At 43.3% G+C, this 27,404-nt stretch overlaps 1 long non-coding RNA gene across 1 annotated transcript; it reads right to left on the minus strand.

Annotated features, from left to right (window-relative positions):
* Positions 1-11,516: 11,516 nt before the first annotated feature.
* On the minus strand, positions 11,517-27,286 carry LOC118170252. Its single transcript, XR_004752600.1, has 2 exons — positions 27,149-27,286; positions 11,517-12,733 (listed from the first exon to the last, which is right to left on the minus strand). It is a non-coding gene; the product is annotated as an uncharacterized LOC118170252 (long non-coding RNA).
* Positions 27,287-27,404: the final 118 nt, after the last annotated feature.

The raw sequence follows: 27,404 nt of genomic DNA on the forward strand, positions 1-27,404 counted from the left end.
AGGACACCCAAAAGCACAAACTTACCTCTATCTCATGTTCTTTTGGCTTTGTGATAATTAAGCCCCTTCCGTGATGACACCATTGGTATCAGAGTTTTGATGTTACAGACGTAAGAAGAGCTCTGAATTCCATCACAAAAGCAAAGATCCCACCTAAGACAGAAGCAGAAGACTAAGCTGGAGAGCTTTGCCTGCCTTCATCTCAGTGACTGTGCAAGCTGTGGCCATGAATGATGGTATCTGCCACAGAACTTCTCTTCAAGCACTCAGAAGTGCAGACATGCCAGTTTATTGCACCCATGTTTACCTTGGTATACATCGTGTCCTTCACATTGCCCAAGAGAGGGACAGAAAGAGGTGGAGAAGGAAATTTTCTGCCACCTACCTGCCCAACAGCTTGGGCAATGAACCCATCAGGGAATATGCAATCGATGTGTGTCTCAAGATCATGATTTGTTTTAGTGAGATACAGCAATAAATGTGTTAAAAACGAAGCATGTTCACATTTTACAATTGCATGCTTTTAAACAATATTAACAAGATTAATTCAGACCCTTTACAACACAGAATGAAAGAGTATTTAGAAACTTCTAAAGCCACACACTGTGAACCTAACAGTCTGTAACTGCTTCGTTAAACTATAAAACTTTTCAAGCTAACATAATGGATTCGTGGATAGCAAGGTCTGGAGGGATGGATCATTATGCTCATAAACTCTGACCTCCTGCATACGACACAGTCCAGAGCATATCACCCAGTGATACCACCATCATGCCCAATAATTTATAGCTGAACCATGCCATCTCTTTTAGAAGGAAGGACATCCAATCTTGATTTAAAGACTGTAGGCGATTAATTTACCACATCTCTCTACCATCTGTTCCAGTGGTTAATTATCTTCAGTTAAATGTGTATCCTATTTGCAGTCTGATCTTTTCGGCTTTAGACTTTTATCTGCCTCTCTGTGTGGACATGATGGCTCATAATGCTTTGATATTTCCCATGCATTAGGACTGAAATGTGATGCCTGGACTGGAAATTTCAGGTTTGGAGTTTTGTTTTGGTTTCTTTTGTTGAAGCCTTAACACAAAGACTTTTAAGGCATTGGCACAACACACTGTAATATTTCATTTTGGAGCAATTTCAATGACTCAGTGTTAATGGCATATAGTATTCCAGATTTTGAGGAGTAAAAATATTATGTGCACTTCATCTGTTTGTTTAAAGTGGTTTTTCCTAATGAAGGCTGTACTGTGCTGAAGTGTGGAAGCAGGAGTTTGATGTAGTGGCAAGAATAAGGAGTGCTGAGAGTTTTAATTCTTCTGCCATGGTCCCAGTTCTGCCACAGCAATTTGATTTGTGAGGCCCACGAAATCACCTCACTCCATCGTAAACAGTTATGGGGGCTGGGTTACCAAGTGCACCGAGATTTTTGGAGCTGGGCTGGCTGAATGACATAAAAACAGCGCCAGCTTGATTTGGTGTATCTTTGAAAGCTTAATAACTCCAATTAAAGTGATTTCAAAATCACTTCAAAATTGAGTTTTATAGGCAGAAAGTCTGTCACACCATCCTGAAAAGTATTTTATCTACCAACATATACATACAGACTTAATCCCTCTTCTACCAGCTATGTGGAGATGTAAAATCTAATTTTGCTGCTTGCATTGTTTTATTGCTTAACCTCAGTTATTGTTATTGTCATGTCTTCTTTATAACCTTGTTCTATATCCCATGTATTGGAGTAGTCCCACTGCCTGTCAAGGCCAGAACTCCATTCAGTCTGTGGTATTGCACTTTTTTCTGTTTTTCCTTCAAATGCTTTTTCCTTCAAATGCTTCAAATTTTGTAGCTGAATAGAACCCAAGTTCCTGGAGGATGACCATTTCAAATTACTGAAATCTCAGAAATACTGTTACCTCTGTGAAGTGCAGCTCTGAGGCCTAAGTCTGCGTTTCTGACAATACAGAATTTAACCTCTTTCCTCTCTCCAAGGAATTAAATAAGGCTCTGTCAGGTTACTGACTTCCTAGCAGATATGATCATCTGAATGTAGACAGTTCCTCAAATACCTGGTATTTTCTTTGACTAAATCTCTTTCTTCCCCATGCCACCAAAGTCTTCAGATTTATCAACAGTTTTCATCTTTCTTGGTAAAGAAACCCAGCATTCCTCATTCTGCATCACACTTGCTTCCCTTGAGCCGCATAGAAGTAGCCTTATGTGCAGAGTAGAAAGCCTAGAGTTAAGAAAAAAACACACCTACAAAGCTGTCCAGTCTCATCCTAGCCTGGCCACTCTGACAGCTGGCACGTGGGCTTCCCTGCAGGAATTCCCCAGCTGCCCTTTGCCACCCATCAACAGAGAGAGGGCTCCATACAGGGATACTACCTACATGACTGGAGATAATGACCTACTTTGCACTAAGTCCTCCCCTCGAGGGACAGCGTGTGCTTCTGTGTGAGGTAGCCGCCTTGTCTCATTGCACGCACTGGTGCAGCTTTGCTCGTGATGTTCAAATTCACACTCTTGCTTACTGCCCTGTAACTTTTGGGTACTGGTACCGGCATGGTGACAGAATCAGCAGTGCTGGGATAATGAAGGCTCTGTTCCTTTCTCCAAAGAGACCGCCAGGATGCACAAGGAAGGAAGGGCCAGTGCCTGCTTCCACTGCCAGACGGTGCTGTGCTGTCCCTTCTGTTCGTGAAGCAATTAACACTGAATTCTGGCAGGCTACCATAGGCAGCCAGAAAACCAGAACACAGGGAGTTAATTCCCTGCTAATCCTCCTCTCTTTCAACAATCATGGAATGCTCCTAGATCTCCTTCAATCAGGAGCCCTAATTAAGAGAATCCTTTCCCGTGTCTAATTAAAACCTAAGAGCCAAAGACCAATCAGGTAGCTTTAGAGACATGCTCCCAAGCTGACAGAAAGAAATGTTTGATAGAAAAAAGCTTCGAACAACCACCAAATTATTACAGCAGTGCAAATGCAAATGTAGACACTTCAAGAAAGTCCACCAAATTCTTCTTGATTTTAATTCTCTTCTCCTTTGAACTAGTGTAGCCTCAAGTTTTGTTTCCCTGCCCTCACCTTTTTTTCAAAGCTGCTGCATATTCCTGATACCAGCCATATTATCTTAATCAAGATAACTGGAGACAGTGGCCACACAGAGCTACGTAGGTTATCTTGTATGGAGGCAGATTTGCTAAGTCATGAAATAAGTAAGAGATGTAACTATTAAGATATTTTTCTCCCTTCTACCTCTGCTTTACTCTTGATGGATAATGTATTCCCAAGATGTCAGGCATTGTGATCCTCAGCAATATTTGTGCTTATACTGTTCAGACAGTAACAAAAGGTGAAAAATGCTGTTTATCTAGCTACACAAAACACAACGTGAAAAAGCACTTCTCTTGAAAGATCTGTTTACTCAACTGACATCGGCAACTGCTAGCTCAGATGCATTTGAGACTGCGAGAAACCTAAGGCTAGGAAAGTGCACTGCAAATGTGACAGGGAGTGATGCTGCAAAGCAGGGGTGTCTGCAGCAGGAGTTAAGGAAAGATGAAGCACTTTTGAAGCAGCAGTGCTGGAGTGGTCAGCAAGGGCAGTCCTGAGCTGTGCGGGCATACAGCTGGCCGAGCAACCCTTTTAGTCTGTACCCTGGTGTCCCACAGCAGCAGGCCTGGCCCAGGACACAAAGCAATGGTCCTCTTATCAGAGAGAAGCAGAAGTAGCTCAAAAATGCTGCGGTACTTCTGTCTTGCGTTGAATTATGCCAGGCACACAAAAGTCAGGCCAAGATATCTGGCCCTTGTGCTGCACTCAAAACAAAATTTCTTTTGATTCATATTAAATTTGTGCCTTTTGATTTCATCAAGAGCTGACTTGCATTTAGGCCATGGGACAGAATGGAATTCATTATCTCATGTCTCTTATCTTTTCTATTACTTTGCACTTTTCAAATTAAGTCACCATACTCTTTTTTAACTTCATCTGGCGTAGAGTCTCTCATTCCTCTATTCTCTGTCTAATAGTTTTCTTAGGTTCTTGTCTGGCTTGCTCTCTGCAATGGCCATTTAGAAATGAAGCAACCAAGACTGAATGCCGTAGGTTAGTTGGAGATGTAACACAAATCGATGTAATCCTACTTCAATACGTTCTGTATTCTCCTTCTTCCCTCTTTCATACAACCTGACATTTGTGCTGTTTCTCTTTTAGCACCTCTGCACATTGCAATGATGTCTTCATTGGAATCTTTTATTTTTTTCCCAGAGGGGTTGCAGCCAAGGGTGTAGTTTAAGCGTTTCTTTCCAAAGTGCATTGTTTTGCACATCTCGGTGCTAAGTCCTCTGACCTCCTATCAGCAAATTACCCTGAAACTTGGTACTTTCAAGAGCTCTCTGGTAGCTTTTTCCCACTTCTTATTTCCTTCCCTTCCCCCCACATTTAGCAAAATGTGGTATCAGTCATTTCTCATATCACAGGACTGCCACTCCCTCCCTCAGTCCGGCTTACAGCCAGGCTGTACGAGCAAGAGGTCAACTGGAACTGTTCTGGAGTAGGGTGGTGAGAAATAGCAGAGAGCTAAAATCATGGACTGAAGGGAAAGGGGCGGTTGTTAGGTAAACAGAAGAACAAACTGAAGGGAGTCAAGATAACAGATAAAATAGTTACAGAAGCAAAAAAGGGTAGGTAGGTAGGTAGGTAGGACAAGCAGTAATGGTTAACTTGAAGCAAGGAGAAGCAAACACAGGGATATCACTGTCTAACAGTAGAAGTGGTGCAGCAGTGGGATGGAGTGAATGCTGGGGTCTGGGAATCTCTGTCTTGCTCCAGTAGGAGGCAGGGCAGGCGAGGAGCCGACCCAGTGCTGGCTGTCATTTACTCAAGGGCTCTGCCCTGCTCTGTGTTTCTGGGATTCTGTTACAGATAGCTCCGTGGCATGTGCTTGGCAGCATTTCACCTTGTTCACAGCTGATGTAGCGTAGAATCCAGGCTTTACGTGGGGTCTTACATTTGCTGACAATAAATCACAGGCAAACAATTGCAGAAAGCAATAATGGACCAAATGGAAAAAATAAAGAAAAACAAACAAACAAAAAACCCCACCTTGATGTGGCTCCTGGATGCTCCACCAAATGAGTACAAAAGGATGTGTGTGTCACAGTGGCAGCAGTAATCTACAGCTCCAGTAGAGCGTGCATTGTCCCAGGGAGGGTTGTTTCTGACTCTTGTTCACCTGCTCGGTGACACTAATGAAACTCTTCCTTTGCCTGTCCTCTGCCAACCCCTGTTTGCATTGCAGGGTGAGGACAACCTTGCTAGATGTCTCTGCAGCACTAACTGTAACAAGAACTCTATCTCAGCTTGCTCTGCTAAGTGTTACCGTAACACAATTAACAGGCAGAGATAGAAAGCACTAGCACCAGGAGTTATTCCTGACTGTCAAAAGGAACAACAGAACGTTACCTCTGCATCACAGCAGCATCTTCAAGTACAGTCGTATCTTTAAGTGTCTTTGCCACTGTGAAATAACTCATGCTTTGGAATAAATGCATGTACATATTACATGTCATATGTTACATATGATTTATTTATACATAAAGACATCTATGAAGTGTATATATGTCAGTGAAAATAAAGGTTTTCTGAGGGGAAAAGCGTAGTCAGTGAAGTAACAGGCAATGCCAACAATAACAATCATTAGGCTTAATGATTTAGGCTGAGATGCTTAAGCAAGTTTTCCTTTGGGAAACAGAAAGCCCTGGAAGCATACAAATCCTGCACAATCCTGCTTTTAACCATCATTCAATAGAATCAAAGAATGGCTCAGGTTGGAAGAGACCTTAAAGATCACCTAACTCCACCCGCCCTGCCATAGTCAGGGACACCAGGCTGGTGCTCCCAGGAGCTGTTGGATATAGGGCAGACAGCTGTGGCATAGACACGAGGAAAGCTCTTCTAAATCTGCAGCTAAGCCTGTGTCGTGATGTATCAGCCACTACCTTTAAACATGCAGTGCAAGAAGTGATAAAACCTTGCTTCAGTGCCCATAAAAGAAATTTAATAAATGCTTTAGAAGCAATTTGTCTGTTGCCCAGCTTCAAGGCTTCTCTAATTCCTTATCTCTAGCCACCTGCCTGCTGTCTCCACCTTACAGGCCTGTACCACCCTCTCACATGGAATGCGCAGATCCCTCTGCAGTTGTGGGCTCTGCTGAGCCCCTGCAAGAGCCACACAGGTGTGTTACCATCTATCAGCTCTTCCAGAGTAAGCACCTGTCTGCAAGATCTTATCCCTCTGTAATTGTAGTGTCATTTGAGGTCACATAACTCTGCTCTGAAAGAGTAAATTACCTCAGCCAAACCATAAGGGAACAAGACACTGCCAGAGAGCAGTTACATGGAGCAGCTGACTTGAGGAAATCCGATGCAATGAAAGCACTGAGACCAAGGAACCTGTTGCTAGAGAGACCCTATGAATGTAGATGCTGAGCAAACTAGCACAGAGATAGTGGAAGCGAAAACATTGTTAACTGAAAATAATCACGACCAAATACATGCTTGAGCTCCAAAGCTTCCTGTGATCTATTAGTCTTGCAAGCTGTTAAAGGTATGTAGACCCTGACTACAGGCCCCCATGAAGGACTTCACCTACAGCTCCTCACAGGAAGGTGGAAAAGCAACTTTGACGGAACAAAAGAAAATATGCTTATCACGATGCAGAGTTTCTTTTCTAATAATTCCTGTTTTACTGCAGAATCCTAGCTCAAATCCCACTAATTTGAGATTCTTTGAGTACTTGCTACAATACTCCTGACAGCAACAGCAAAGCCACCCTATAGGAGTGTAATTTAGGAGTTTGGGCATCTGCATGTCCTTTCTCATAAGATTACAAACTGGGGAAAAAATGATAATACAGCACACTTTGTTTACTGCCTGCTCCCCTCTCCTCTAAAAACAACCAAAAGAAAAGTATCGCATGGAGGATAATGCATTTAATGAGACAGAAGCAATTCCTTTAGTGCTGAGTTCAATTAACAATAAACACACAGGCAGCTCCTGCTGTGCAAAGCTTATCCAAAAATATGGATGTCTCAGAGTTTTCTTGACAGACAAACCAGACTCACTGACTATTATTCGTAGCCCACACATTCTTCTGTCATGCTGTTCCTTAGGAAGACTGCTTGATAGTTATTCACAGTGGTGTCCTGATATGCTGTTTGCTATATGATGATCTACTTGGGAGTACAGCTAATAATTTGAATTTGTTTGCCTGTGGTATTGTAGGTCATTCAGGTTTTGCAGTGCTTAAGTCTACACAGATTGCTCTGGAGATGACAAAGAATTGGCCTCTGTTTACACACGTACAGACAAAATCCCTTTGAAAGAAGTGAGACTCTGAGTTGGGAAGTGCCTTGCCAACTCCCAAGACTCCCAAGAAGACAGATCGTCTCACATATTGATACAACATCACAATGCAAATATCATATTGCAGTGTCGGGACAACACGCAACAAGTGTTTTGTGGCGCTCTTAGAATCCGTTTGATGTGATCCATCCCTCCCCTCGTTCCTTCTGTCTGTGTGCAGAAAATGCGGTTTGTTTCTTCTCTCTTGCTGGATGCTTGGAAAAATAAGAGATGAAGGTTTGAAAAACATGCTGCATACCAGGCACATTAGCTGCCCTCAAGAGCCACAAATAGCCCTATTATTCTTCCAGAATATTTATATTACAGTAGCGCCTAGAGGCTCCAGCTAACAGCATGGCTGTACAAAACTAGGCTGTCTGCCAGCCACAGTATAAAATGCATGTTAACACACAGCCCACTCTCCAATGAGCTTGGGATCTTCACTGCAACCACAGAAGTACAGATTTTTTCCCCCTCATGTGTTCCTGTGAGAAAGGGACATTCCAGGTACCTGCGGCTCTCTCACTGCAGCCAAAACTCTGAATAGTTCTGATAGGAAATGAGTGTGAAAAAACTCTTATGCAAGGGGAAACTGGTGTTTATTTACAAAATCTTTACGTTGATTTTACCCACTTTAATAGATTTCATTCAGTCATACTTTGTATTATATTTAAATATTTACTTACATATATTATTTTGAAGAAGCAGGTTGTTTTGATGATTAATTCCAGGTCATGGTGGAAGTGGACAGCATGTTTACAATATATGCTAAAATGATTTTTATTTCAAGCTAAGGTATTAGTAAGAAGTCAGTCAGTTTTCTGCTGCAGAAAAGATTACGTATGTAAGTTTGATTGATTTGTAGGAGCAAACCCACCTCTCATCAGTTTGAAGAATCTCCTCAAGTGGTAGAGGAAGAATCTGGACTGGAAAGCGGAGGGCTGTTGAAGTGTTACAATAAAGACTACTTGCTTCAGTTGCTATGCCATCCTTTTCATAAGAAAAAGCATGTCAACTGAACAGCAGCTTACATTACATTCCTCACAAGGTACCCTGCCAGGAATAACAACCTCCCCACATACTACAGGGGCTGAAGGTCTCAGGATTAGAGTGAACAAGGTCAATGTTAATTGATGCTCTAACTAATCACAGGGTAAGTGCTTCCAGCCACAGGCAGTCTCCAATATTGGCTTAATCTGCCATATATAGGGTCTAGAGCTGCTGTGATTATGGTAATCTTAAAGGAGTGTATGGGAATATACAGATGTGTTACATATAATAGCGAACCCAGTATTAAACTTTCAAGAAGTCAGGCATGTGTATGAGGACTGACCTGCAGTGCTGGGTAACTGAATACTGTGTTCAGTTTTGGGCCCCTTACTACAAGAAGGATGTTGAGGTGCTGGAGTGTGTCCAAAGAAGGGCAATGAAGCTGGTGAATGGTCTCAAGAACAAGTCTTATGAGGAGCAGCTGAGGGAGTTGTTTATTCTGGAGAAAAGGAGGCTCAGGGGAGGCCTTATTGCTCTCCTTATTGTGGGTGGGGGTCAGTCTCTTCTCCCACACAAGTGATAAGATGAGGAAATTTCCTCAAGTTGCACCAAGGGAGGTTTAGCTTGGATATTAGGAAAAAATTCTTCGCTGAAAGAGTTGTGAGGCATTGGAACAGGCCACCTACAAAAGTAGTTGAGTCACCATCCTTGGAGGTATTTAAAAGATGTGCAGATCAGGTGCTTGGGGTCATGGTTTAGTGGCAGACTTGGCAGAGTTAGGTTAACGGTTGGACTTGATGATCTTGGAGGCCTTTTCCAACCTAAAGGATTCTGTGATTCTGTAACTCCATTAATTTGTTTGTGCAGACAAGCACCTAAGCACCCCTAGCTCCCCGACAGCGTGGGGCCCATTCAGCTCCCGGACAAGTGCTGCACTACAACAGGCTGGCATTCAAAAGCAGTGACTACCATTTTGCTATAAGGTACACAGAAAACAGCATCTGTAACTCATGGCCCTACTCTTCCTGGGCAGTGTGTTGGGCCAGAGTTAGCCTAAGTTCTGGAACAAGACCAGAAGAAGAAAACCAAAACCAAAATCCCAAAACAAACAATAAGAAAAGAGATATGAACAACAAGAAAAGTGAAACCCTTTAGCTGCCATGTCTTAGACATCTCTTTTCATCTCTGTATCTCCCATTTCTGATCTGACAAGTATTACAAATGCCAAGCCTACACCCCTCTTCCTTCCAGTGATTAATGTGCTGTGGTCTTTCTGAAAGCTTAAAGAGCTCTCCCTCCGGGCCACAACATTTGATAAAGAAATGAAGCCTGACGATTAATAATTCCCCGGGCTGAGTTTTTGTTTAATAACTATTCTGTCAGTGATAGATCTAAAGGGCGAGGGTGTGGATGTGCGTGCATGTGGAGGGAGTAATTTGATTGTGGCCAGGAGATTTGGCAAGCTGGCATTACAAAGCAGCTCTTTAGCAATGGCTGGAAAAGCAGCGTGACAAATCACTCCATTCTCTGCATCCTTGGCCTACCCCCTCTCAACAGAGCTATCTCATTAGGTTCGAGCCAGCCAATCCAAGCCTATGATTTGGGAAATATTTCCTCCTTGACATTCAAGAGAACAATTCCTTACCGGGGGAAAATTACATTTAAAAATAAATGGAAAAGCATCAATCAGCTAGGAAAATATATTCAACTTTTTGGATCTCTGGAGAGAAAGTGATTTTTTTATTTTATTATATTTAAGTAGGAGTGAAAGGCACAGTTTGATTTTTTTTAAAACTAAGATAACTAAAATGATAGCACCTTCACATTTGCATATAAACTGTTAGCTTTTCTTTACACAGAGACAGTATTTTTCATTAAATCTAAATCCTGAATATTTACAGACCTGTGGAGATGTGCTAGCAGATACCTGTTTGTAGAGACAGATATGCCACATAGTGTGATAAATTGCCAGGCCTGTTCTGGGATGATTTGTATGTTGTGGGTTTTTGTAGACAGCAAGCCAACTGTGATTCCAGGTGAGCTTTTTAAGAATTCTCAAGCCTCCTTTCAGGATTTAAAAAAAAAAAAAAAAAAAGAAAAAAAAGATCAAATTAGAAAATTAGAACAGCTTTCCTTTAAAAGCAGTTCTCTGCTGGACTGCATTTTGTTCACTCTTTTGCTGCCTAAGTCCAGAAAAATGAGAGTCAGCTAAGCCACTAAAGAGTAATTTTTTCATGCACAGTAGCTCCAAAGTTGGCCCAAGCAGGCTAGTCTTCTTTATAACATCACAACCTGTGTACTGAGCCAGAAGAAAGCAACCACACTAGCGACAGCTTTCCTGGAGCATCCAGAAATTCCAGCTGAGGTCAGGGGTGGATCATGCACCTTCCACATAAAACCCCCTGCCTCAAGGAGCCACTGTCTTCAGGCTCCGGCCATCTGTCCTCTCCTAACAGTAGCTGGTACTACTCAGGCCTCTCCCCAGCCATGCATCACATCTCCCACTGGATTGCCTTCCTGTCAGAGAGGCTAAATGGCTTCAACATGTTTCACCCCGAAAGAGCTGTGTTGGCTTAGACAGCTTAAATAAGTATGTCTTTACGATGCCAGCTGACCTGTGACAGGTGGAATCAGAAGGGACATGGGAAGAAGAGTCCCAGCGGCTGATGGTGCTCACCCAGTGTCTCAGAATGTCATCACGGAGTCAGGAACATAACCCAGGTATTGTGGCTCCCAGGGCAGCTTCCCTATTCATGAGGCTCACTGCCGTTACAGCTCTGACAAAAATACATTCAGCAAAATGAGATTCCCCTGCAAAATGTATCTAAGGAGATATTTTCATATTATGAGAAAGATTATGAATTTTATCTGGGGGGTAAATAACCTCGTGAATGAAATGTGTCATTGCTAGGCCATGAAAGAGGAATTCATGACATCACCTTTTCCTAATGGGACATTATAACTGATTGTGTTTTATTTTTGCAGTCGTGCAAACTCTACCATGTCACATAATTCACCACAGAGAGCTGGAATTGAGGCTTTGCCCATATCATTACATGAAGATGAAGTGCTAGTGCTGCTCTGAATTACATTTCTATTCATTTTACTCCTTTTTTTAAGTATTTGCTTCCCATACATAAATTGTTACTATTATGCTAAGATTCACTAAGGCACCTTGCTGACAATTTTTCCTCTATTTTACTCTGAATTAATAACAAAATGCAAATCAGTAACAGTGTTTTTTTTTTTTCATTCCACTTAATACAATGCTTGAATAATAGAGCATTTAAAGGTTTACAATATATATTAATGGCATTTAAGCACCCTTCAGAGTAAATACGCCTTTGTTTTTCATCTTCTATACTCACCCTTTCCTGTATTGTGCCTGCTCTCTGCACCTCACATGCTTTAAAACAAGGCCATCGCATCACATTCTTTCTTCTCCTCCCCTTCCTTTTCAGTTGGCAACAAAATCTATCTCACTACTTAAAGAAAAATGACCACTCACCGCCCCCCCCCCCCCCCCCGCTGCAGAGCCAAAGCTCAATATATCTGGCCACCTAGATAAATCCAAGCAGCATTGTCAAGGCTGAGTGTCAGGCCCCAGTCACAAAGGCTGCTGCTCTATTAAATTCTTTGGCTAATAAAACACTAGTGTGGCAGCTTTTGTCCGTGCCATTACAAACAGCAATGACTATTGCTTATTAAGTCAGACAAACAGCAGTTTCTAAGACTACACCAGATTTTTTTTCCTCATTTACCCAATTAAAGCTATTGGTTTCACCTACAATTTTTGTTTTGTCATTGGCACTATTCAATTACTGCTTTTTTGATGGTTAAGTGACAGACATCTTTTATTTAGAAAAAAAAGAAAAGAAAAGAAAATTATTCCCTAAATTATCCACCCCAGATTTTCTGTGAAAGAAATTTACAAAACAGCATCTTTTTCCCCAGCAGCGCTTTTATCCTTGTAATAGGAGGATGGTTTTGTGGAATCAAGAAATGATGAGTCCTGTGAATGAGAATTGTCCTCTGTGCCACGGAAACATCTCTTCTCCCTGGAACAGCCCAGCCCACAGCACCATTCACCATCTGTGCTTTCCCAAGGAAATTTTCTTTCCTCCCCTTCTTCAGTGGGGATTGGGCAGCTCTGTGGTATGTTTGGGATTCATCACCTCTCTCTAGCTCTCTTAGGTGTTTTAGAAAGATGACGCAGTGATCCCAGTTTGAAAACTATTGCCAACTTCAGCAGTTTTGTGGATGTATTTGGTTTGGATCCATCACCATTGCTGAGAGACTGTGCTGCTCTGATCACTCCTAAGCTGTCCTGGAAAAAACAGATGAGAAATAATAGCTTTTCCTTCTTGCTTAATGCTCACTAAAGCCAGAAACTAGAATAGACCGTCACCTGCTGAGCGCAGAATACCCAGGAGCCATTTCCAATTGTCGAGCCCACGGTATTCAGCGAGGAAGGTGCTGACACACACTTCTCCAAGGGCAGCCCATTTTAAACCACGGGTGACTTCTGGCGGGACCTGAGTATCTCATTCAGTAACTCAGAAGGACTACTCCAACAGGGTCCAAGGAGGTCCAGCCCAGGACATGCCAGGTACCAGCTGCAGTGATGGAGCACACTAGCAGCTCCGAGTGCCAGAAACCAGCACTGGGTGGCAGGCTAGGACAGCACTTAGCAGTGGCTCCCAGCCCTGATGCATCACTTCCCAGCTTCTCCCACAGATGTCTCCTTGGCAGCTACAAAAGGCTTGGTTGGGTGGTAGAGGAGGAGAAGCCCATGCACGCAGCACGAGGGCTGCTTTGCTCTACCAAATGGCCCTAAGAAACCAGAAACTCCCTCTCCATGCAGCCAAAGGAGGCTACAGATATTGGCTCACTTTTTTTCTCTGTTTAAACCTGAAGTAAAAACTGCAACGCCTTTGAGGGGGAAAAGTGCAACTGGAGTTTGTCCAGGCAACTAATCTTGTGGGTGTAATCTTAGACTGGAGCAGTCTGATAACCACACACATTGACACGCCTAACTTGCACTGCATCCCTGGCTGAGGTAAAAACAACTTGGAAGTCAGCAGCCTTCTTCCCCATGGAAGCAACCAATAAAGCCTTCCCCATCACCACCAGTAAGGTGGTGTGGGACTAACTTGCAGGATGATCCCCTGGACCCAGCTCAGCCCTCTTCCATCCCTGTGAAAAGCAAGGAATCTGTTGGTTGTATGTGGGAATGCTTTTGAGACAGTCAGTTAATAGGGCTAGAAATGTTTCTGTTCCCAGAACCAAGCTACTCTTCCTTCTGTGCACCATTGCAATCTCCTCTCTTTTTGTTTGGATGCTGTGTTACAGGCCAGTCACTTTGTTCCCTCCTGGGCCTGCTGTGACTCATACCAACTGTCTGCAGACCATGCAAACACCCGGGCCCTGACTGAATGCATAAAATGCTAATCTCATTAGATTTCTCATTTTCAGTGTAATATTGTCACAGTGCTATGCACCACTGTCACAGATTAGCAAGCTTGCCAGAATGGAGCCCTCTAATGAGTTAATCCAAATAACGCTCAAATCCCAAATCAGATTTAAAGCCATCTAGACAGAAGACCTGCCAAGGATGTGCGAGGGGTAGGAAGGGAGAGGGTCAGCCTTGTTTTGACAGAAGTAGTTGTCAATTAAGTGAGAGGTGGGGTATAATGGAGAATCAAGCCTGCGTTTTCTCCTTGGTAGGACAGACTCAGTCAAACTCCAAGATACCATACATGGCCAGTAGCCCAAATGGGCCTTGAGAAATAATCTGAAATAACAGATACATCTGTATGGAGTGTTAGCTTTTGCCCTGAGAAGGAGACAGCTATAAAAATCAGCAGCTAGCAAAGCTGCTGTTGCCATAATTTAATCTAGAGTGTTTGCGAAGCCTAAGCAGCTTATAGGTCTGAGTTTGATTCATTCCAGTCAGGAATCCGGGGATGAGGAAAGGGCCATTTTTCATTTATTTGTTTCTTACTCTGTCAGTAACCCAACACACTGAAGAGATGTGCAGAGACTCAAAGGAAAGGCTTCGAGGAAAACACACATCTCATTGTTAGTGTTCCAAGTAGGTTCTTCAGATGTAGCTGCAGTCTGGAGGGTAGAGCTGGCAGGGATCTCTTTTTTTATTATTATTTTTTTTCCCTTTCCTTTTGGGTGAAATTTCTCTTTTATTGGGAAAACACTGAATTATTAAAGCTGAAAATGTTCACAGGTATATACCAGCTTCATTAGGCCTCCAGTAAGATACGGTTCCACCTTAGGCTTGGAATTTCTGGCCAGAGCCCCAGGAAGCACTTCAGAACAGCCTGGCCAGCAGAACCCCATCCCAGGCCAGGGGAGACCAAGGTCACAACAGGGTTGTCCACACCTCAAGCAAAGGTCCAAACAGTAGCTCTTCAGGACAATGCTGCCATTTCTCTTCCATACTTTTCATAAAATAAACCTTGACAGGTATCAGCTTTGCTCATGGAGAGCAAGAAGATATTTTTTGCAATGTTGGCATATTTTCCTGGACAGAAATAATTGTTTCTTGTCCAATGCTTTACTGAAGAGTGCCTAGAGAACAGCATGGCTTGTCATTGCATTTATTTTCTCCTTGTGGATCCAATGTTTTATGCTTTCCTCAGGAAAGTAGTCTGCTGATCACTATAGGACTTTTTTTTTTTTTTTTTTTTTTTTTTTTTTTTTTTGACCAGGGGTGGGGAATAAGTCTTTCATCCTTTAAAGCAAACCCAAGAGCTTAGCATCAAGACCATGCAGTTTCAGAGAAGAGAAGCAGCCTGCATTTTATGCTGACTCGTGCATCATCAACAAATTTGTCCTTAAGCTTTCATTTGACTGTTGATGGATGGAGGTAGGAAGAACAAGGTCTGACTCTCAGATGGGGAATTCAGTGAAGCAAAGCAGGTGTGAGAATCTTAATTTGATTGGTAAATGTGGCCAATTCCTTATGGAAATCTCTATTTCTAGGAACTTCTGTGGAGTAACAGTGTGTTAACAAAACCTTTTCTTCCCAAAAGCCGTGTTGTCATAGCACATCCCTTCCTGTTGCACCTTCCAAGTGTTGTGTCAACTGACAAGCAGAGCATGCAGGCTGCTGGTCTGAGCCAGAACCCAGGGAAGTCCGTGTGAAGCTCTCTGTTCATTGCACAACATCTTGATCCAGGCCTTGAACCACACCTTGTGTGCAGACAGAATAGCTTGCTTATGTCTTCTTCCATCTCTCACTTAGCAAGCAGTTAAGTACTAAGCAGAGTATTCAAAGAAAGAGGGTCCATTCTTTTTTACTGTTTTGTAGCTCAGTTAAATTATCCTGCTGAAGAAGGATGCCAACATGCTGCCAATTTTTACACGAGATAAATTTTCCAAGTCATGTCTTTTTGACTGCTATCAAATAGATCCCAGTGTAAGGAGCATGAAAGAGCCAGCAGTCCCAAACTTTCCAAAAGAAGCTAAGCTTCCAGGAATATGCATTTGTGTGTACAGATCCTACCCCTTTCATAGACAACTGCCCGCAACAATCTTCCTGCTCCATGCTAACAAGGTACTAACAACAATAGTAATCACAGTTTGTCTGCTCAGCTCACCCCAGGAGCATGGCAGCAAATTGATGATCATTTCTCATTGTGAATTATGACACAGGCACATCACCTCACCCCTGGAATAAAGCAGCACCTGCCAATCCTGTTAAAACAGCAAGGGGAAAAATGAAAGCCCTGCCGCAGCCAATCTGATTCCCTGCTGACTCTAATTACCCAGACGGGAATTTTGCAATTGCTTCCTCCACCAACTCCTGCTCTGCAGTCTGCAGACTTTGGCTAGTTCTTTCTTTTGTATGCCTACCACCACTGAGTAGATTGGGTTCCTAATGAGTCTTGACACTAATGGTACAGGGAGACAGCACAATTACACATCCCCCTCCCATTCAGAGCAAACCTGGCAGGAAATGACCTGAGACCTCACACCCTTCTGCCCCAAAGAATCCAGTTATAATGCCTCAGGAGCAGGGCCAGCTGGTGCACGCTCCCCCCTCCAGCAGCCCTCGCTTCACTTCCCCTTACCATTGTGCAGGTGGCTGGAAACAGTTCTTTATGGCCTAATCCACGACTGGTGGGTTGAGGCTAACACAGAAGCCAGAGAAGGCAAAGCACATTGGAATTGAAGCCCATCAAGAAAGGGGGAAAAAAAAGGGAAAAAACAAAAACAAAAACACATTTTTTCACACATGTGCTGGAGAGCTCTAACACACAGTTGTTGTCTATTAGGTGTTTAACAATGTGTGTAACTCAAACTGCTTTAAAAGGGGTGGGAGGGAGGAGGGGGAGACATGTGCTTCTGTGATTTCCATCTTGATTGTAGTCCAGGTGTAAAAGAGACTGGAGCTACCTATTGAACTGTGAGCTAATTACAAGAAGAAACAGATGTTGTCTGTTAATGAGGATGCAGATCCATGAGAAGCATCTTAGCTGGTGAGGAATAAGCATGTCTTCCACTCCTTGAGAGAGCAGAAGTCTACAAATGATGTCACATCTATGACCCTTCTTGCCACAGCTCCCAAACAACTCACAAACAGCAGGATGTTTGCCCCTGTCAAGAGCCCTGCAAAAGAAGAACTCTCTAGCCCCATTATACAGGTGGGAAGATAAGGCAGAGGACCAAGGATGCACACAGAGACTGATCAAAGCATGAAATAGGCCAAAATCAGCTTATTCTCACTCCAGTGCTTTAAATACAAATCTATTGTTTGCCTCATGCTAGTAACTGTGAACACAGCATTTCATGTATCATTTAATTTCTTTCACTGCGTTATACCCTATGATAGCATAATCTCCTACTTCCATTAACCTCATTGCTCCTTCTGTTTCCCCTTAGGGGCCTGCAAGTCTTCTGCCTCACAGCTGTTTATCATGATGTATGGGATGTTTCTCTTGGCTCTTGAAGAGTTATCTGGCCTTGGAGGATCATCCTCCTCCTCCTCTTTGCCCAGGATAACAAGGAACTGCTGCAGTTCTCAGCTGCTCACCAACTTCTGCCTTGTCCCCACCCCCAAGTACATGACAGTTCTGCACATCCTGTATTTTCTGTCCTGGACAGTGTTATCTCTGTGGCACTCAAATGCTGCCATCAGCATGAGTGAGCTCTCAATTTGCAATGCTTATGGATTATTACAGTTTAACAAGGAAAAGATTGGAGTATTTATCTCCAGTGTAACTTCACTGACAGCAGTTACATGGATCATTTTAAGGATCATTTCAACCTTTTGCATCCTATCTGCCTCCAAAATTTGGTATAAAATATAAGTAATTTTAAGAAAACAACAGCTTATTTTAATCCCACTAATTGCTATTTTCCATATTGTCGGAGGTGCTCTGAAGCACATCATCTGCAAAGTTTTGAGGAACAAGAAATTGTGCTGAGAGATCATCACGGTTATGCAGGTGTTCCTATTCTAACCCACTGCACAATGCATTCCATACTTGCAAAACAACAAAAAAGGAGCAGTAATTTCAAGTGGTTCAGGGAACTCCTGATGGATTTCTCGTTTTATTTTCCTCTCCAGTTTTAAAGTATTATTTACTGTAGTATTCAATTAAGAACAAGGGTTTACTATAGCAACGGCAGCATTGAGAGGTACTATTCATACGCTGTCTCTGAAATACAAGCTTTTAAGCACTTCTTAGCAACACTTGTTGATAAACCTATGGCATATGAGAATGCTGTGTGGCTTATAAGGAGTAAGTTGCACACTAAATTAAGTCTGCAGGAACGGTATTGCTTAAGGTCCTCCCTTTCCTCCATGACTTTAGTCTCTGAGCATCAGTGCACTTGTTACCAGAGAGCAACACTAATAAAAATACAAAGACATTATCTTTGGACAAGAACTACAAAGGAGGATCTGTCATGTGGCAGCTTTTCTCTCTGCCACTGTGTGGCAGCAAAAGTTGCTTGTGATTCGCTCCATCAGTATCTTCACAGGCATTCCAGCTGTGACCTTGCCATCACTCATTCTGGGGACCCTCTCTCCTTTGGCATCTGCCAGCTGTCAGCGTGGGACTCCAGGGAAAATTATAGAAGATTTCTGGAAAATTACAAGGGGCAGCAGAAGGGAGGATTTGATTTGTTTTTATTTTCTCTGTAGAAAGGAGTTCAGGTGCCTGCAGTTCACCAGCTTCCTGACTTACTTTTGCCTGAGTGTCTCTCTCTGTTCTTCTGTGGGCTTCCACTTCACTGCTTTCCTTTTTCTCATGTCTCTTCATTTCACACACTTCCTCTTCCCAGGAAGTCATAGTTTAAAAGCAATGGCGGTCTTCAAAGAGATCATTTTCTTCCTCTCAGTACTCATTCCTTGAAGGACCATCCCAGCCTGATCAAATCCATTCCACAAGAATGGGAGAGCAACAAAGAATCCTCACCCCTTCTGATGTGGAGCCTGGGTATTTAGACAAGGCATATCAAGGACTGTCGATCATTATCTTCCTCCTCGACAAGTTTTCCTTCCTCAACTGCACTCTCTTTACAAAGGCACCTTCCAGCAAAGCTGCAAATGGATGTGCACTGGGAAAACCCGCAATTAACAGCTGTGGTTAACCACAAGCAGATCAGACCATTTTAAACATGCCTGTCTTTGTCTAGACTAGATGCTAAGTGGTGTTTGAAGTATACTCACTTTAGATGCTGTGAGTAATTCTGTTTTCACATTCCCACCTGCTTCCCCTACTGGTTGAGAACATCATAACAAATATATTCACGGTTCCTGTGGATTTGATATTCAGGATTCTCACTCTTTCATCGATTGAGGTATCATTGAATTCAAGCTGGCAGTGTTCCACGCTGCAGGACAGAAGTGCTGATCACTGCATCCTGATTTCTTATCTCATTATGGCCTACATTTTTAACTGATGTACTCAATTGCATTTTGCACTCCTTCCTAAAATCAAGCTGCTAGCGTGGCCAGGTAACCACTTCACTCCACTACAGGGTTGCTATATCGGGGCAGCAGCTGAAGCAGCCATTTCATATCTTTTGTTTGTAAGAGGTGCAGGAGTTAAGAAAGCTATATGCACCAACAGTATTACTGTTCTCTCCAGAAAGGTACATGAAAATATGTTCAAAAGCACATTCTACCACAAATTTAGGGAAGAGTGTTAGATCTATGCAAAGACCAAATGCTCCTCTAGTTGGGAGCTCCTGGTTTGTATTGTTATTGAGGTCATGGCTGTAGAAAGTATCTGAGCACGTGTAACCAAGGACCTGATCAGCTGGAATCGGGTGCTGCTGATTACAGCTGTTGTTTCAAGAAAACATGGATGCACACCCCATGCCTGGCAGCAAGAAACAGCTCTGAGCGCTTACACAGTTATAGCTGGAGAAATAGGACTACTGTGGAGCATCACACTGCTCATTAACTTCCAGTACCAAGGTTAACGCCTACATTTTAGCCCTCTCATACACACTCTGTGAAACTCCCTTTGATTGTCTGCTTTTCTCCTCCTGCCTGTAGAACCCCAGTAAAGACCTGATGAGACCATTTTCAATCTTCTTTAAGAAAGCATGGACAATTTTAAGTGAAATGATGGTGCACAAATTGTTTTAATTAGAAGAGCCCTATTTTCTCCTTGAGTAGAATCATACCCCAGGTAGCAACAATACAACAGGAAAATCAGCAGGTGGCCTGTTTGCCAGTTACCTGAGCTTCACATCTGCGTTATCCAGCACATTTGCAGTAGGAGCTGGTTCCTTCACTCAAACATTTATAGCCTGATTTAATAATGGCTCTTTGAATCCAAAAGCTAGAAATTTCACTGAATCACTTCAAAAAGATGTTAAGACAAGTTTTAATCTTTGGTAGGCTAATGCCAAACAAGACGTGTAGCCAGGGTCTCATTCATTAAAAATGGTGCTATTCAGTTCCAGCGCATCCATCGGTTTGCTTTTGCAGAAGGCGTAATCTTATGCCGATGCTTTCCAAAGTCCCACATTGCTGCATATTTTGAATATTTTGCCCCAATATGGCCTGATTATTGCTAAGTGGGAAACCGCTGGCAACAAATATCATGCAGGCTGGATTTAATCGCAGAGGAGGAGGGAGGATGAACATTAGAAAAGGCCTTCTCCTGTGCCGTCCCTCAGCTCAAACTATTTGGCAAGTCACGGGCATGCTCGGCACCCACGCGTTCCTTGTTACTCATATCTCCAAGAGATCTCTCTTCAGCATTAATTCAAAGCTCCGCTTCCTCAGCTGGGAGCCAGCAGGAGCTGTGCATTCCCCGTGGCTGGTTGCTTTCATTCAATTCAATTGCACCATTCAATTTGTGAGTGCAAATCCCCCAGGCCTAGACCCCCTGAAAGACTTAATGCTGACCGAGCACCTGAAGTCCCTCTGTGTCCATGTTCCTCTGCCCCGGCTCTTGATACTCCATTTTTCAGAACCCTCCCTAGCACCTCAGGGCACTACCGCACACAGCTGCAGGATGTGGCTGTAAGTTGCCTTCCTCCTGCATGGGGGAAAACAAAAGTGCCTCCTCGGTGGAGGAGACTTTGTGTAATGTAAGACTTTATTTTAGGAAGTTGTTGGAAAACATACAACTGGCAGACATAAGAAGGGATTAATCCAGGTGTCCCGTTCATACACCAGGTGAACCCCGTGCTCCCAATACTTTGTCTGGCAGCTCCCACAGAGGGAACTGAACCCTCTTGGTAGCACACACCTTGGCTGTTAGAGCTCACTCTGAATTTGAGACATGGATTCAAACTCTCATGAAAGAGGCAGGGCTGTTGGTGGGGAATATCACCATTCTACATGAGAAGGGGTTTGGAATTAGGGTATTCGGGAAAGGAAGAGCTTATGCCCTAACTTTCAGGAAAGAGCAGCTGTTTGTGAAGTCTAAGTGAGCAGATGTCTCATTTGACAGCGCTGAATGTGGTATCTCAGTTCTAGAAGGGGGCACAACTTTCAACATACATCTAGCTTCAGCTTGCTGGCTTTTGTGAATCGCACTTTGTTTCTCCCTGGATGAGAAATTGAATGCCTGTTTCTTCCTGGATACTGCAGAGAGAATCTAGGTTCCTCAGCCAGGTTTGTGATATTACAAGGTCTAAATAGTTACGTCTTTGTGACTTTATAATAGTAGAATATGTATCCTAACAATTATAGGAGTTGACATGGTTTTATACTATTATAATATTCAGGAATAATTCTTTCATCCTCACCCTGATGGCTTCCACCCCGTGTGCTCAGGTTTGGAACGCAGCTGAGGAAGAGATGCTGCCAGCCAAACTACCAGTGCTTGGTGTAACTGTGCTCTCAGCAGGTAGTTAATTAGGGTCCATGCCAATGTCCTCCACCTTGCTGTTCACAGCCCTCTGAGCCGAAAGGGAAAAAACAAAACGGATTTATAATCATAGTCTGAAGCCGACTAAACTGAGATGGTGTGAAGCATCCTCTGTCACAAACACTCTAGACTGTCAGCAGAGATGAGTGAAGTTGCCTCCTCTCCTCCTTGCTGATGACTAGACCAGAACAGCTCTGCCGGGCTCCACGCAGAGGAGAGGAGACTCTTGCTGTGACAAGCCCAGCTCTAAGACCACCAGCAGGAAGGGGAAATGGAGCAAAGACATGAAACAAATTTAATGGGATGGCCACTGGTTTTCAAAGGCTTACATACTGATTTATTTAGCTCAGCAGCTGAACCAGAAGAAAAACATAAATATTTTATTTTACTTGGATTGATAGCCTTTGTTTTTAAACCCATCATCCCTCCTTTGCGTTGAACAAGTGCCAAAATGGGATATTTTGTTTTCAAGGACTTACAGGAAAAACAAAAGAAATGAAGGGTTAGATTCACAGAGGTTCTATAAAAGGCTGTGTCTAGTCTAGCAGTCCCCCAGCAATGGTTGGTGAACTTACCTCAGATTTGGGAAGTCATCCCTCAAAAGCTAACTACTAATGGAGGCAAGGATTACACCCCAGCTCCCTGCTGAGTGTTTTGTATGTTGGGTTAGGAAGGCATGGCATTCAGCATGGTAAGAGGTCTCCCTGAACACAGACACTTGAGGAGGGTCCGAAGCCATCCCACTTCTGAATGCCCCATTGCCTGTCAGCTGAGGCATGTTTCTGTGTGATGGGTGTTGAAGGAAGGGGCAAATCCTCAGGCTGAGAAGTACTTGATCTGAATTCTGTCACATTCAGAGGTTTTCACCATCCCACACCTCTCTCATCCTTTTCTGATGAAGTTATGCAATAAATTTGACTGACATCTGCCAGTAATGATGTAGCTACAGCAAATCCCACCCTGGGTGGGAGACAGCCTTCTTGGCATCCCTTCCAGCTCCCTTTTTCTTTGATCCTGTGGCCCAGATTGATGAATATCTCATCGGTGAAACAAAACCACTCTTCACTATTCGCTCATGTAGCATAACAAGTTACCTAAGGGTGAATGCAACTGGGTAGTGGCTGGCTGGATAAATTTCAGGAATGGGTTTTCCCTGGGCACTCTCTAACCATTCTGAATTCCTTGCTATTATACTGCAAATTATTTGGGGCCCAACCAGAATAGGCAAATAAAGGAAGTTCTGGAGAAGGAAAATGGCTAAAGGAACTAAGGTTACTTTCTCAAGGAAGTTGAATTTTAAATGTTAACTCATCTGAGGCAGGGTTTATTGGAAACCTTCTGGCTTTGAGAATTATTTTCTTCTACTGAAACACTCAGCAGTCAAAGTGTCAGTTTTCCCTGATTACCCAGAGGTTATTTGTGCCCATCTCCAATGGCAGTCTTCTCCCAAGCATTCACTCTTGGGATGGAGGCTTGTTCCAGTGATTCTGATCCTTTCCCTCGCTGCAGTGGCAGTCTGTGGCATAGCTTCGCCTCCCATTAGACTTCCTGCAGAAAGCCAGCACTAATGCCAGGTTTGGAGACAATACTGTCCCTCCATGGACTGTAATGTGAGGCTGCAAAGCAAACTTTGCTTTCAAACAGCCACAACAAAATAACAAATCCGCCCCTTCATTTTCTACACTCTATTTTCCTAATTAGGTGGGTGGGAGAACAAATGTCCACATGCAGAAAGTAGGTGGGCATAGGCTGGATAAATCCCATGCTCCCAATTCTTGGCATGGAACAGCGCAGCCATTATCCCTTCTAAATGTCAGGGAACTAGCTCCAACTCTACGAGGTGCCAGACACCTGCTCCCACTACTCCCAGCTTTGCCTTCTGCTGTTGCATCTCTCACTCACAGGCCTTGGTGTAATTCCACTCTGCACAAATTGAGCCGTAAGTGCCAGCAAAGTGGGATTCTGAAAGCATTTCATAGAAAGGCACAGACCAGGGCAGCGACAGACCTACAAGGAGGGACACAGCTGCCACTTCCATGAAGAGGTACCACTCGGTACTGAGACTGCACATTGATAAAAAGCCAGCAGAGGGTTAAAGCAAGATGCTTTCTTACAGGCAGATGAAGTGAAATGGATTTAGGGATTTTTTCACAACAAAAAGGGGCGGAAGAGCCACAAAAGGCTATTGAGAGAAGATAGCTAGCTCTTCTGTCTGACACATGTCAACAGAGAAGCAGTGGCAACAAAACAAGGCTGTCATGTTGAAAAAGCAGCTCCTCCAGCCACAGGCTAGGTTTCAGGGCAGATTGTGTGCAGCGAAGGCCTCGAGTACAGGGGAATCCTTGTGCTGCTCTTCTGGTACACTTGGGGAGCAATTGCCAGGGAAGGCGGCGGCAGCAAGCCAAGGTCGTAGCTGTTCCACTGGAGGCTGGCAGGCAAGTAGGGACATACCCCATCACACTGAAGGAGCAGGGAACACAGACAGGGAGAAGAGGGAACATGTGCCACAGCCCATGATGGCCATCATTCCTGGAGACAATTGCCACCATCCCTAGCTGGATTAGCCCACTATTTACACTTCTGTGACTGAGGGCATGTCAATTCCAGTTTCCTTGGTAAATGAAGACACAGCATACCATTCCTGGTGTACTCCTGCAACTCCTTACCCTCCTGTAACTCCAAGCAGGGTTATTAATCTGCTGCTGCTCCGCAGCACATCACAGCCCTTGTAGCAGAACAAGATCAGCATTCTGCTTAGCTCACACCTGTTTTGGCAACCCTGCAGGCCACTAGCCATGGCATTGCAAACAAAGTAAGCCATTCAGCAGCAAACTACAGAGCCAGGTAAGAAGCCAGTCGGTAGCTTTCTCTGTAGTTCATCACATGGCTCCACTACTATCACAGAAGTAGCATGGCTCTGCAGTTTTTGTGACAGTAACAATACCATCACCACAGCCTTCAGGCACTTCAAATTCCCTGTTTGGTGAAAGCCCTCTGCACTGTTAGCATGTTTAATATGAAGTCCAAGGAGAAGAATGGGACACATTGATAACACAACCTTTTCTGCTACGCTGCTGCTTTGGAGGCTGTCAACTAAAGACAGAAGATAGCATGCCAAGTGAAACACAGCTCTTCTTGTGACTACAGAGTGGTTTCTCTGGTAAAGGGAAGCACTGCTTTCCCAATACAAACCATTTGTCAACATAATGCTTCCACTAATGATAGACCCGGTCTCTCCATGAATGGCCCTCAGAATAGGTCCTAATTACACCATGTTAATGCAGAGGAGGAAATGTGCATAGAAATTGGAAAAACTGGCGTAGAAACACAGGAATATTCCCAGCCTACTTTCCAGCTCATTTCCAAACTCATATGACTCCCCCATATGTCAGCTCGAGTAGCAGTGTTAACTATTCCATTTTCTGTGGAACTGGTGAGAATCAACTTGGAGGCTCTTATGAAGGAATTTAGTCTTTCCCCCTGAGAATCATAAGCATTAATCAAACCGTACACTACAAGATAATCATTTTTAATTGATACTGCATAGCACCTAGCAATCCCCAACCAAGTTAAAGAAGCTTGAACAATGTTCAAACAAAGCAAAGATATTTGCCTTCAGGAGACAAGAGGCAAACAGATGGAGAGGGACCGTGAGAAACTGAGAAATGATGTAGATTTCAGTCACATTCTGAGTCTTATTTATTAAGGAGCAAGTTGCTTTATAGCAGAGGTTGTCTATTACTGTAGGGTTTTTTAATGAAAATCATTATTGGAAATGGTAAGATGTGTGCCAAGCAGATATTTTTCTTACTGAATTTCTTATTTGCTAACCTCATCCACTGTTTCAAAATACATTGCTATGGGCAAGTCTCCTTCTGAAGGAAAACCTCTGAAAATCATTATTGAGAAGATTAACATCTAGCATATAACGCAACATAAGACAGTAAGTAGCTATATATGGAAAGGAGGAAAAATATTTGCCTAACCAAATGTCAGTAGGTTGAATTTTGGTCCCAGATAACCAGTCTAAAATAAATCAATTTACATGAGCACTAACCTAACTGAGCTCAGACTCTGCCAGCTAAACACACAGTACACTTGAAACCTTGTTGCTTGGCTGGTACCAGTCTCATTGTTGGGAACCATGTGGATTTCCACTTCTGGAGTATTAACTTCTTTTCAGCCAGCAAAATCCACAGGATCTGTTTGTCTTGGAATCAGAAAGTGCCAGCTGTCTACTTCACCCAGTATGAATAAATGCAGATTTACTGTTTCAAAAAGACTTATAAAGAATAGTGGTTGTCTGAAGCCAGAAGCAACCTTTTTAATCTCCACAGGCAATCTCCAGACTTATTTTCCTTTTAAGCTACCTGTGGCCTAAAACCTGAAGACTGCATATGAAGATCCCTAAGATCAACCTTCAGAGAGAGAGAGAAAGTCAGATTCTAGAGGGAGCTATTGAAAAAGTTTCCAGGCTATGTTTGCATTACGTGCTGTCTTGGAGAAGTGCCCGATTTCAGCTTATACAGGAAGCATTAGCATGGCCAATTGTGCTATAAACATCAGAAATAACACTCAGTCCTTCCTGAGTTTGTTGTACAGCATCTAGCTTGAGAGAAAGGAAGAAGAGGAAAGTAAGAGTAATAGAGGAGGAAGAGGAAGAACCGGTAAAATTTAAGTGGAAGGAAAGGGAATGTCCACCTTGAATTTCAGAGATGGAGTAAGATGAAGATGAGAGAATCCAAGCTCCATTAATGTTGTCTCTTCTGCCTTCCCACAAATGCAAACAGACGGGGTACCATGAAATTCAGCAGGCTAGTGGGTCTGTCTCTGTTTCACCAGTAGTGCAAGCACAAAAGCAGCACCTGCTGTTGCTATTGCAAGAGAAAAACAAATACCTGATAGGAGGGAAGAGGAGAAAGCAGAATAATCCAGATGGCTTCCCCTCTCTTGAGTGCAGCCCAGTGCTAGAAATCTCAGCCTGCACTCCTTGCCCCAGATATAGAGTAAAAAACCACAACCACAAATCCTGACCCCTACTCACATCATAGAAGGTAAAGAACCTAAGGGTGTTTAGGTTTAATTATCCCTGTCTGAAAACAACTTCAGATTTGGATACAGACAGAAAAGCTCTAAGTCCTTTGATTATCAGGGAGATAATTGCCAAAAATAATCCAAAAGCTTCTCGAGCAAGATTTCAGCTCAAAAGACCCACCCATTCAAGGTGGCACAAATACCACAAAATACTGTGACTGGAATAGAAATCTCAAGAATATCTCAGATGTTTGTAGACCTGAACCACAAGCCCATCAGGTCTCACTGATGAAATACCGGATCTACTTCTGACTGCTATCTAGCACTCTTTTCACCTGCTGTTTTACCTGTCTTTTGCAGTTCACTAAGCAGTAGCGTGGCTTATCTCCTTGCTCTGGGATCCTCAGCTCTCCTTTGGTTCTCCAGACTGCTGCACCCAACATGGAGTTGCAGGGAAGGGGAGAAGGCAGATGGTCTCCTTTGCCAATAAGTACCTGCCCAGCAGCTGCCTAGCTTAGCAGCCAATAAAACCCAGTGCCTGGGAGTATGCACCAGCATGGCAGATACTCCTTATGGCTCTGTAGCTGATGTATCACACAGAAA

The sequence above is a fragment of the Oxyura jamaicensis genome, chromosome 7, assembly GCF_011077185.1.
Source record: "Oxyura jamaicensis isolate SHBP4307 breed ruddy duck chromosome 7, BPBGC_Ojam_1.0, whole genome shotgun sequence".
Classification (NCBI taxonomy): Eukaryota; Metazoa; Chordata; class Aves; order Anseriformes; family Anatidae; genus Oxyura; species Oxyura jamaicensis.